This window comes from Apodemus sylvaticus, chromosome 2 (genome assembly GCF_947179515.1).
Source record: "Apodemus sylvaticus chromosome 2, mApoSyl1.1, whole genome shotgun sequence".
In the NCBI taxonomy this organism is placed as follows: domain Eukaryota; kingdom Metazoa; phylum Chordata; class Mammalia; order Rodentia; family Muridae; genus Apodemus; species Apodemus sylvaticus.
In genome coordinates this window covers 52,359,815-52,369,711 of record NC_067473.1, presented here as the reverse complement: position 1 = coordinate 52,369,711, position 9,897 = coordinate 52,359,815, and the positions used below count along the sequence as shown (strand labels likewise).

At 43.2% G+C, this 9,897-nt stretch overlaps 1 pseudogene; it reads right to left on the bottom strand.

Moving 5' to 3' along the window:
• Positions 1 to 8,620: 8,620 nt before the first annotated feature.
• Positions 8,621 to 9,597, bottom strand: LOC127678403 (glyceraldehyde-3-phosphate dehydrogenase-like; annotated as a pseudogene).
• Between the last annotated feature and the right edge of the window lie 300 nt (positions 9,598 to 9,897).

Sequence of the window (9,897 nt, the reverse complement as noted above, 5' to 3'; positions counted from 1 at the left end):
ATGTCCTCAAGGGTTTTCCCCAGTTTCTTTTCTATTAGTTTCAGTGTGACTGGTTTTACGTGGAGGTCCTCGATCCACTTGGAGTTGAGCTTAGTGTAAGGAGATGAAAATGGATCGATTCACATTCTTCTGCATGCTGACCTCCAGTTGAGCCAGCACCATTTGTTGAAAAGGCTATCTTTTTTCCACTGGATGTTTTCAGCTCATATTAAGGGTGCTCTACATGCCAGGCTCTAGGTGCCTGGGCAGCATTAGGCAGACAGATGAACATGCTCTGAGATTGCCTCCTGGTCTTGTAAGAAGCTCTAGCTAGTCTTCGTTAAAGGTAGAAACTTAAAGGGCACTCTTTATTCTATGCCTTGACCTAGCACAACTGACAATATGATTATTTGTTTGTTTTGAGATAGGAGAGAGGCTTTTTTATGGAGGCTATGATGTCCCCAAACTTGCTGATGCTGGCCTTGAACTCTTGATCCTTCTGCAGCTACCTCCTGGATGGCAGTATTCATTGCTGGGGTCATCTAAAAATTTATCTGAAGAAAATCAAAGACATAGCCAAGCTTTATGAGATAATGTATTTGTAATAGCTATACTGATAAGCTTTAGGGACAAAATTCAATATTTAATTATAGGGAAATGATTAAGTAACTGGTGGCCTAGTCATTTGGTATATTGCATAGTTGCTAAAAATGTGAACATAGAAGACCATAGGTAATTAAAAATGCCAAATAGTTTCCTACTCAGGTTGAACTGTTTGCCTATGAGCAGGGCTTGAAAGCATCTGCCTACTATTACCCTGTAGTAGTGAGTAAGGAAAACGGAATAGAGGATTGTATTGTTTACAATACCAGAAAGCTAGTGAAGGTCCCTCCACGACGTCTCATTTTTACTTTCAGTTTTGTCGTTGGTAGTACTAGTAAATATCTGCTCATCTGTTCAGGCTTTGAGTTTCCTTTGTGAGATATTTTTCTTTTTTAGAGGAAATTGGAGTTAAATTTTTTTAGAAAGCATTAAACTGTTTAATGTTCACTCAGAGAGAGAGAAAGAAAAAGAGAGAGAGAAGAAAAAGAAGAAGAAGAAAGGGAGGGAGGGAGGGAGGGAGGAAGGGAGGGAGGGAGGGAATGAGTGAGTGAGAGAGCACAAATACAAAGCCTTGGGAGTCAGCCCACAACCCTGAGATTCCACCTTATGCCAATCAGAATGGCTAAGATCAAGACCTCAGGTGACAGCACATGTTGGCAGGGATGTGGAGAAAGAGAAACTCTCCTCTATTGCTGGTGGGATTGCAAACTGGTACAATTACTCTGGAAATCAATCTGGAAGTTCCTCAGAAAACTGGAAATAGATTTACTTGAAGACCCAGCTATACCACTCTTGGGAATATACCCAAAAGATGCCCCACCATGCCAAAGGGGCATGTGTTCCACTTTGTGATAGCCAGGAGCTGGAAACAACCCAGATGTCCCACAATGGAAGAATGGATACAGAAAATGTGGTTTATTTACATAATGGAATACTACTCAGCTATCAAGAATGAGGACATCATGGGCACATTGTTTTGTAAATCTCTACCCTCAACTCCAAATACAACAAAATAAATAGCAGAAGTAAATAGCATTGGAAAATAAATGTATATGCTCCCTAGATTTTTCTTTTCTTTTGTTTTTCTTTCATGCTGGAGATGAAATCAGGGCCTTGCATGTAAGGGGCAGGTGCCCCACCCTGATGGACGGCTCTAGTCATTTTCTGGAATTTTGTCTACATGTCTATCTGTTCCATATGCATTTATCCAATGGTAATGGCACTGTTTTTGGTTCATCAGCCCAAGTGTGAATTTTAAAGTGGCTACAAGTAGTTGCAGAAGAACAAATGGTTAGGTCGAATTCTGAGAGGCATAGACATGAGGAGGAATCCATTCTCTACTTCTAGATTGGAGGACGGAGGTCAAGAGTCAAGACACCTGTTCTATGTGGAAGATAGACATTTGAGCACAGGGGTTTTAGAGACAATATGGCTGGTGAGATGGGAGGCTTTGCTGGGTGGAGCATTAGTTAGAATAGTCACGGTCAGGGAGTAAATTATAGAGAGTTAATGATTGTTGCTCCACAGGAGATCCCACCTTCCTGTTGTAAGTGGAAAATATCAGTTAGGGGAGGTGGAAAGGTATGTTTTACATTTGGTTTATATCTAGGGACAGGGACCCAGAGACTGAGCACCAGCCATCCGGGAAGCCATCACATAGTAGGCTCTGTGATGCTAAAACCCCAGGGACACAGCATCTGAGTCAGGGTAAGGAAGCATGCTTAGAACTATGCAGACAGTGACCAGATGAAGCACGGAGGACCAGGCTCACCGTGTATGACAGTGCAGGAAGGATGGCGGCACCTGTGGGGACATGGTGACAGGCTCTCCTATATGTGGAAGCATCTCACTGGATATGCAGGGCTGTCTCATAGGCCCTAGCCATTCTCTCTCCCCTGCAGGGACATGCGGGCACTGGCACTGATGTTCTATTCTGTAACTTAAGGCCTTTAAGTAGCTTAAACTATTCCCTGTCAGTCAGCAAAGAGTATTAGCCTGCATTTGTCACTAGGATGGGAACAGTATGACTATTAAATCACGTAGTCCATATAAAGTCAGTAGTAAGAGATATTCTAGTGATGCCCTTTAAATGATTTCCTTTACATTTTTAAGGTTCTTAATTTACTCAATCCCATTATCTTTAGCTCGGAGCTAAAGGTTTCCCCTTTCTTCCTGGTATTAATAAATACCTTTTACATATTTTTATAACTTTATCTCTTGGCTCTGTCGTCTCAGTAGGTTCTGGATTTGTACTCAATTTCTTGCTCTCTCTCTCTCTCTCTCTCTCTCTCTCTCTCTCTCTCAGTGCATGTGTGTGTGTGTGCACGCATGCGCACATGTGCCATACACACACACACACACACACACACACACACACACACACACACACACACACACACACTAAATGATGCTCTGAAGACACCGTCGGATCCGCTGCTAACAGCTTTCTCTGTGTGCCCCGTTTGAGTGTTCCACGCCGCTAACAGCTTTCTCTGTGTGCCCTGTTTGAGTGTTCCACCCTGCTAACAGCTTTCTCTGTGTGCCCTGTTTGAGTGTTCCACGGGCCTCAGCAGGCAGGGAGGAAAGGTCGCCTTTGCTTGGGTACCTAGTCTGAATCAGCTGACCCGCTGTCACTCCATCATCAGTAACAAATGTGACATTTGCTTCCCCTATTGCTGCAGGCTCCCTGCATCCCCTCGGCTGCTGTTCCTCATCGTCTGCTGCTTTCCGGACGACTCTATTGACAAACCATGCAAGGACGAATTTCTCTAGGGGTACGGTTTAAACAAAAGTCATGGTTATAAGCATACCACGAGCACAGTTTGAGTCTGAGTTAGCCTGTCTTTGTAACAACCCCACGGCTGTGCCAAGACAGTTCTTAAAATGTGAATTATCGTACCCGAACTTCCTCTTGTGAACTACTTATATATTAAACAGTCTGAACCGAAACAGCCGCAGCCGTGTTATAATGGCTCTAAAGGGCAGGCTTAGGCCCCTGCTTTTTGTTCACACACCAGCTTATCAAATGCCTTCTTATTCACTTTTTTGAATATAATTATAATAATAAAAATTGTATATTTTATAAAAAGCAAATCTCTCTCTGTGTCTGTCTCTTGTCTGTCTCTGTCTCTCTGTCTCTCTCTGTCTCTGTCTGTCTGTCTGTCTGTCTCTCTCTCTCTCTCTGTGTGTATGTGTGTGTGTGTTATATGAATGTGCATGGATAGCACACGTATCAGCTCGACTGACTGTTGTCACTTAGTCCTGACTGGCCAGCAGCCCCCAGCCTCTGCCTGTGTGTGCCCCGCTGGCACTGGGGCTGCAGACTTGAGCGTCTATGCCTAGCTTTCGTGTGAGTGTTGGAGATCTCACGCCCTTCGTCCACTCAGCCACTTCTCACTTTCTAAAATTTGGATGGCTCCTTTTCTGGGACAGTCCGTATCCATATTTTCGATGGCTTCCAGTAATAAATACTATTTGCTTTCCTTGGTATTTCTTCATTGTGTATAGAATTATCAATTTTTTGAATTAAACATGAGCCTGTGTGTTGATTTAACGTAGGCTTCCTGATAAGCATAATGTCTCTATTTATAGACTTTACTTAGCATTCTGGAATTTATTGTAAAATTTTCTCTTACACTGACGCTGTTCATTCTCTGATTAGTGGAAAGGTATGAGCTGTCAAAAGTATAACTTCATTAAAGCCCCCAGGATAAACAAGTTGAAGTGTTAATAGCTTGTCTGCCACAAGGAATATTATTTTAAGATAGAATATTGTTTTTTATATCAAGAGATACATTTCTTACGATTATGTTGACACCCTTATTATCAGTCTTGGGTGTATTTGGTCTTAGTCTTTTTTTTTATATCTGTTATTTTCATTTTTTTCATAGCAGAAAGTTTGGGTACAGGAACAAAGGAAGGTGGGCATGAGGAGGTGTGTCCTCCCTGAGGACGCAACTTGGGGGAGCAGTGTGGCAAGTGGCCTGCCTGTCCCTGAACCCCTGGACCCCACTCCATTTCTCACTCTCTACGTCTCTTAAAATTTATTTTATACATATGAGTGTTTTGCCCTCATGTATGTATATGCATTGCCGATGTGCTTGGTACCAGTGGAGGCCAGGAGAGAGCATCAGATTCCCTGGAACTTGAGTTACAGATGGGTGTGAGCTCTATGTGTGTGCTGGGTACTGAGCATGGGGCTTCAGTAAGATTAAGTACTCTTTTTTAATTCGATATATTCTTTATTTACATTTCAAATGATTTCCCTTTTCCTGGACCCCCCTCCCTGAAAGTCCCATAAGCCATCTCCCCTCCCTCTGTTCCCCACTCAACCCCTCTCCCTTCCCTGTCCTGGTATTCCCCTACACTGCTGCATCAAGCCTGTCCTGGACCAGGGGCCTCTCCTCCCTTTGATGTCCAACAAGGCCATCCTCTGCTGCCTATGCGTCTGGAGCCATGGGTAACACCATGTGTACTATCTGGCTGATGTTTTTGTCCCTGGGAGCTCTGGGAGTACTGGTGGCTCATATTGTTCCTGCAAACCCCTTCAGCTCCTTGGGTCCTTTCTCTAGCTCGAGTAAGTACTCTTAACCCTTGAGCCATCTCTTCAGCCCCACTCTCCTTATATCTTTTGGGAAATTGAATCAAACTTATTTATTTTTGAAAACAGAATGTTGTCATAAAAATTAACATCCCTCCCTTCATAACAAAATATCCAGGCCATATCTAAAATGTTCCAGATTTCCCCAAATATCTTTTTTATAACAGCTACTTAAAAATACCCTTTTAATGATATGTTTTATTTATTTTGTGTTCATGTGTGGGGAGGGTCACACGTCCCATAGCACTTGTGTACAAGCCAGAAGACAACTTTCAGGAGTCAGTGTTCCCTGTCTATCTACCATGTGGGGCCCAGAGATTGGACTTGGGTGGCCAGGCTTCCTGACAGCTACCTTTACCCACAATGCTATCTGGTCAGCCCAAGAAACAGGTATGTTTTAAAAAATCAGGACAATGAAGGATGACTACTGCGTTGTTACATTTCTTTAGACTCTTTTCAAAATACTATCTTTTTAAAAGAACAGCCTTATAGAAGGTGATTGTTTCTACAAAGGAACTTTGACCCAGTCTTCTGCTTCTTGTATTTCTTACAAAGTGGTAGTTAGCTAACTATACAAACTTAAGTTATATTCGGATAATGTTTCTGTGAGGACTGTTTGTAGATTATACTGAATACTTCCTACTGGTCTGTGTTGGGAAACGTGCTAGTGGTTGTTCCCTAGAAAAGGTAACAAACAGCTAGCCAGGCGGTGGTGGCACACACCTTTAATCCCAGCACTTGGAAGGCAGAGGCAGGCAGATTTCTGGGTTCGAGGCCAGCCTGGTCTACAGAGTGAGTTCCAGAACAGCCAGGGCTACACAGAGAAACCCTGTCTCTGAAAAAAAGAAAGGAAAAGAAAAGAAAAGGTAACAGTTACTTTTGTGGTAGAGCGACATAGGCACCTTCCTCTGTGTCCTCCTGTGATAGCGAGGCAGCTATCAGTTTAGAATCTAGCTCCTCCACACTTGATGAAGAGGGCAATTTGTCTTGTTCTATTTTGTCTACGTTTATTAGCTGCAATTATTCTGTAATTGCCCTTGAACAAACAGGACTACTCCACCCATTCCTATATAGAAAACCCTAGTTAAAGGCAGCGGGTCAGAAGACAGCATTGAAAGTAAGGACTTGGGGAGAAGAAGCAATTGGATGGATGAGGGAAGGGGATTAAAACCGGCGGGGTGGGGTGGGTGGGTGGGTGGGTGGGGGGAAGGAGGGCTATGACTAAAGAACATTCTATGTGTAAATGAAATTGTGAAAGAAAAGAACTCTCCTTTATGATCTTTGCTTCCTAATAACAAATGGGATACACTAAAGGTATGATTTCCCTTATTTAGTAATTTCAGGGTAAACATTTTGTGTAATAGTACATACGTCTATCATCATCATCATCATCATCATCATCATCATCATCATCATTATTGCAGTGTGGTATGGTGTGTGTGTCTGTGTGTTAGGACAACTTTTGGGAATCAGTTATCCCTTTCCACCATGTGGGTCTTGGTGATTGAACTCAGGCTGCCAGTCTTGGTAACAAGTGCCTTTATTTGGCAAGTGCCATCTTGCCCATTCACTAGTGCATACTTAAGACTCAGATTTGAGATGTTTATAGTCCTGTTCAGTGGATACATGAGAATAATCAGTTTTTTCTATAATTATGATTTATAAATAGCTCCTTCAATGTCTACATACATTTCCAAGATGATTATATAAAAAAATATTTTCTAGAATGTTTCCAGTTATTTGTGTTACAAAACCTTATAATATTTGTGACTCAGTCTTTATTTAAATTTTGTATTATTTCCTTGGTATAATCTTTTTGTATTCTTTTATTATTTTTGATTTATTTATTTTATGTATATGAGTATATTGCCTACATATATGTATGTGCACGATGTGTGTGCCTGGCACCCCTGGAGGTCAGAAAAACTCACTGCATACTCTAGAATTAGAGTTATGGATGGCTGTGAGCCATGGGGGAGGTGGGAACTGAACCTGGGTCCTCTGTAAGAGCAGAGCCACCACTTCTTTCTATATTCCTAGAATTTGAACAGGCATGTGACTTATAAAACAAACTGGTTAACTCGTAGGCATAGACCTCACACAGTGCTGGTGAGTTCTCCCTTCTCTAGATCTAATGCCTATAAGGCATTGTGGTTTCCCACATGCTACATTAAATCTTTAATCTTATTTTTTGATTATGTGAATGTCTGTGTGGAGATGAGCACATGAGTGCATGAGTGTATATTCCTGTGCAGGCATACTTTACTTGGGTGTGACAAAATTTGCAGCCCTAAAATGGTTAGAATGGTCTCTGACTTTGGTAGGTTATGTCTCATGGAAAGCTCACCGAGGTTCACTTCCAGTCACAAGGCTTGTTGACAGTTCCGTGTGGGACGCGGTATCGCATAGGCACTACCTCTGTGTTTCCTAAGTCAACTCCATGTCGTGGATGGGATGCTGAGAACCTTGGTGCTGATGAATCCTTCACTGACGACAGTCTACACTTCTTCAGTATGTAGGTGAGAGTGTATAAGCGGGATCACTGAGTGAACTGACTGAGTGTTCAGGACTACAGGACGGGTGTGGCGGTATCTGTTCTAGGTCAGTGGCACTGGCAGAGGAGTCCATAGAAGACGTTCATGTGCGCCTTTGGTCAGTCAAATTCAGGGAGATGAGCGCCTTGATCACCCAGAGAGGGCTCATTACTTATTTAATATTGCTAGACATTAATTATTCCCAAACTCCTTTTTAATGGCTCATTGTCATGGAATGAGCACTGATCAGCTGCAAAGTATCTTTGATGATACTTTGGTTTTATTTCAGTTGAAGTTAATACTGAAACATTGTCACTTACGGTCTATTTAGTATTTTTTCTTGATTTTAGGTTATATCTGCTTTTAAAGCCTTATAGTTTTTAAAAAAGAAGTTTTACAGTTTCAAATACTTCATATTGAGGTAGGTTTAGCCATTGCATTAACTTTGAATGAATGCTACAGAGTCTCACGAGATGGCTCGGCGGCTGAAGTGGCCTGCTGTGCTGGCCTGGTGATGTGAGTTTAGTCCCTGGAACCTACAGTGGAAAGGAAGAACTGACTCCTTGGAGTCACCCTCTCAGCTCTACATGTGCCATGGCATGCACCCATAGTCACGCATGCACATCATGTTTACACACACAAAGTGATAATAAGTAAGGTTATTTTTAAGTTTGTAACTGCATTTATTTATTTATTTATTCATTTTTGTTTTTTTTTTAATTTATGGTTTTCTAGAGAGCCAGGAGGGCTCCTTAGGCCCCTCCTGTTATTATGGAGGTCTGGGATGGAAATTGTGTGGGAGATGCTCAGTGTTGGGGCCTGAGTTGGGACAGGAACTCCTCAGCATCCAAGGGCCTCTCTCTTGCTCTCAGTGTCCTTGCTGGGGTGGGCGGTCCAGGGCTTCTTACTCCTTGGAGGCCATGTAGGCCATGAGGTCCACCACCCTGTTGCTGTAGCCATATTCATTGCCATACCAGGAAATGAGCTTTACAAAGGTGTCACTGAGAGCAATGCCAGCCCCAGCATCAAAGCTGGAGGAGTGGGAGTTGCTGTTGAAGTCTCAGGAGACGACCTGGTCCTCTGTGTAGCCCAGGATGCCCTTCAGTGGGTCCTCGGATGCCTGCTTCACCGCCTTCTTGATGTCCTCATACTTGCCTGGTTTCTCCAGGCAGAATGTCAGATCCATGAAGACACACTGGGGACAGGAATGCCAGTGAGCTTCCCATTCAGCTCTGGGATGAGCTTGACCACAGTCTTGGCAGCACCAATAGATTCAGGGATGATGTCTGGCAGCCCCATGAACATCATGCCACAGCTTTACAGGGGCCATTCACAGTCTTCTGAGTGACAGTGGTGGTATGGATTCTGGTCATGAGTCCTTCCATGATGCCAAAGTTGTAATGGATGATCTTGGCCAGGGGGGCTAAGCAGCTGGTGGTGCAGAAAGCATTGCTGAAATTTTTGAGTGAGTGGCCATGATTCTCATGGTTTACACCTATCACAAACATGGGGACATCAGCAGAGGGGCCAGTGGTGATGGCTTGACCTTCAAGTATAGGCCACAGTCTTTTCCATGGTGGTAAAGATACCTACCAGCAGACTCCACAACATGCACAGTGCCAGCATCATCCCATTTAATGTTAATGGGATCTCATTCCTGGAAGATCATGGTGGGCTTCCTGTTGATGACACGCTTCCTTCCCATTCTCAGTCTTGACTGTGCTGTTGAATGTGGCAAGGGTAGAGTCATACTGGAAAATGGAGACGATGTACAATGAAGGGGTCATTGATGGCAATGATCTCTACTTTGTTAGATGATGTGGCAGCTCTGGTAACAAGGTACCCAATAGGACCAGATCCATTCACTCCAATCTTTACCATCAGGTCTCAAAGACGAGGCTGTACCAAGGACTGGCCTCAGCTTGGAGAGGGGTTTTGAGAGAAGGATTGTCTGGGAGTGGTGAAGCGAGTGACTTGAAGTGAAATCATGGGTCCAAGCCGATGGCCTATGTTCTACTTGAGAAGGACAGATTGTTCTCTGTGTGTGTTCTGCATGAGAGGTCGTTTCAGATTGCTCTCTGTGTTCTGCTCTGCTTGAGAGAGCTTTCTCTTGCTATTCTAAAAACTCTCTGGATAGTTCATCTCTTGCAGATCAAAGGCCCAGTTTTTATTTACATATTA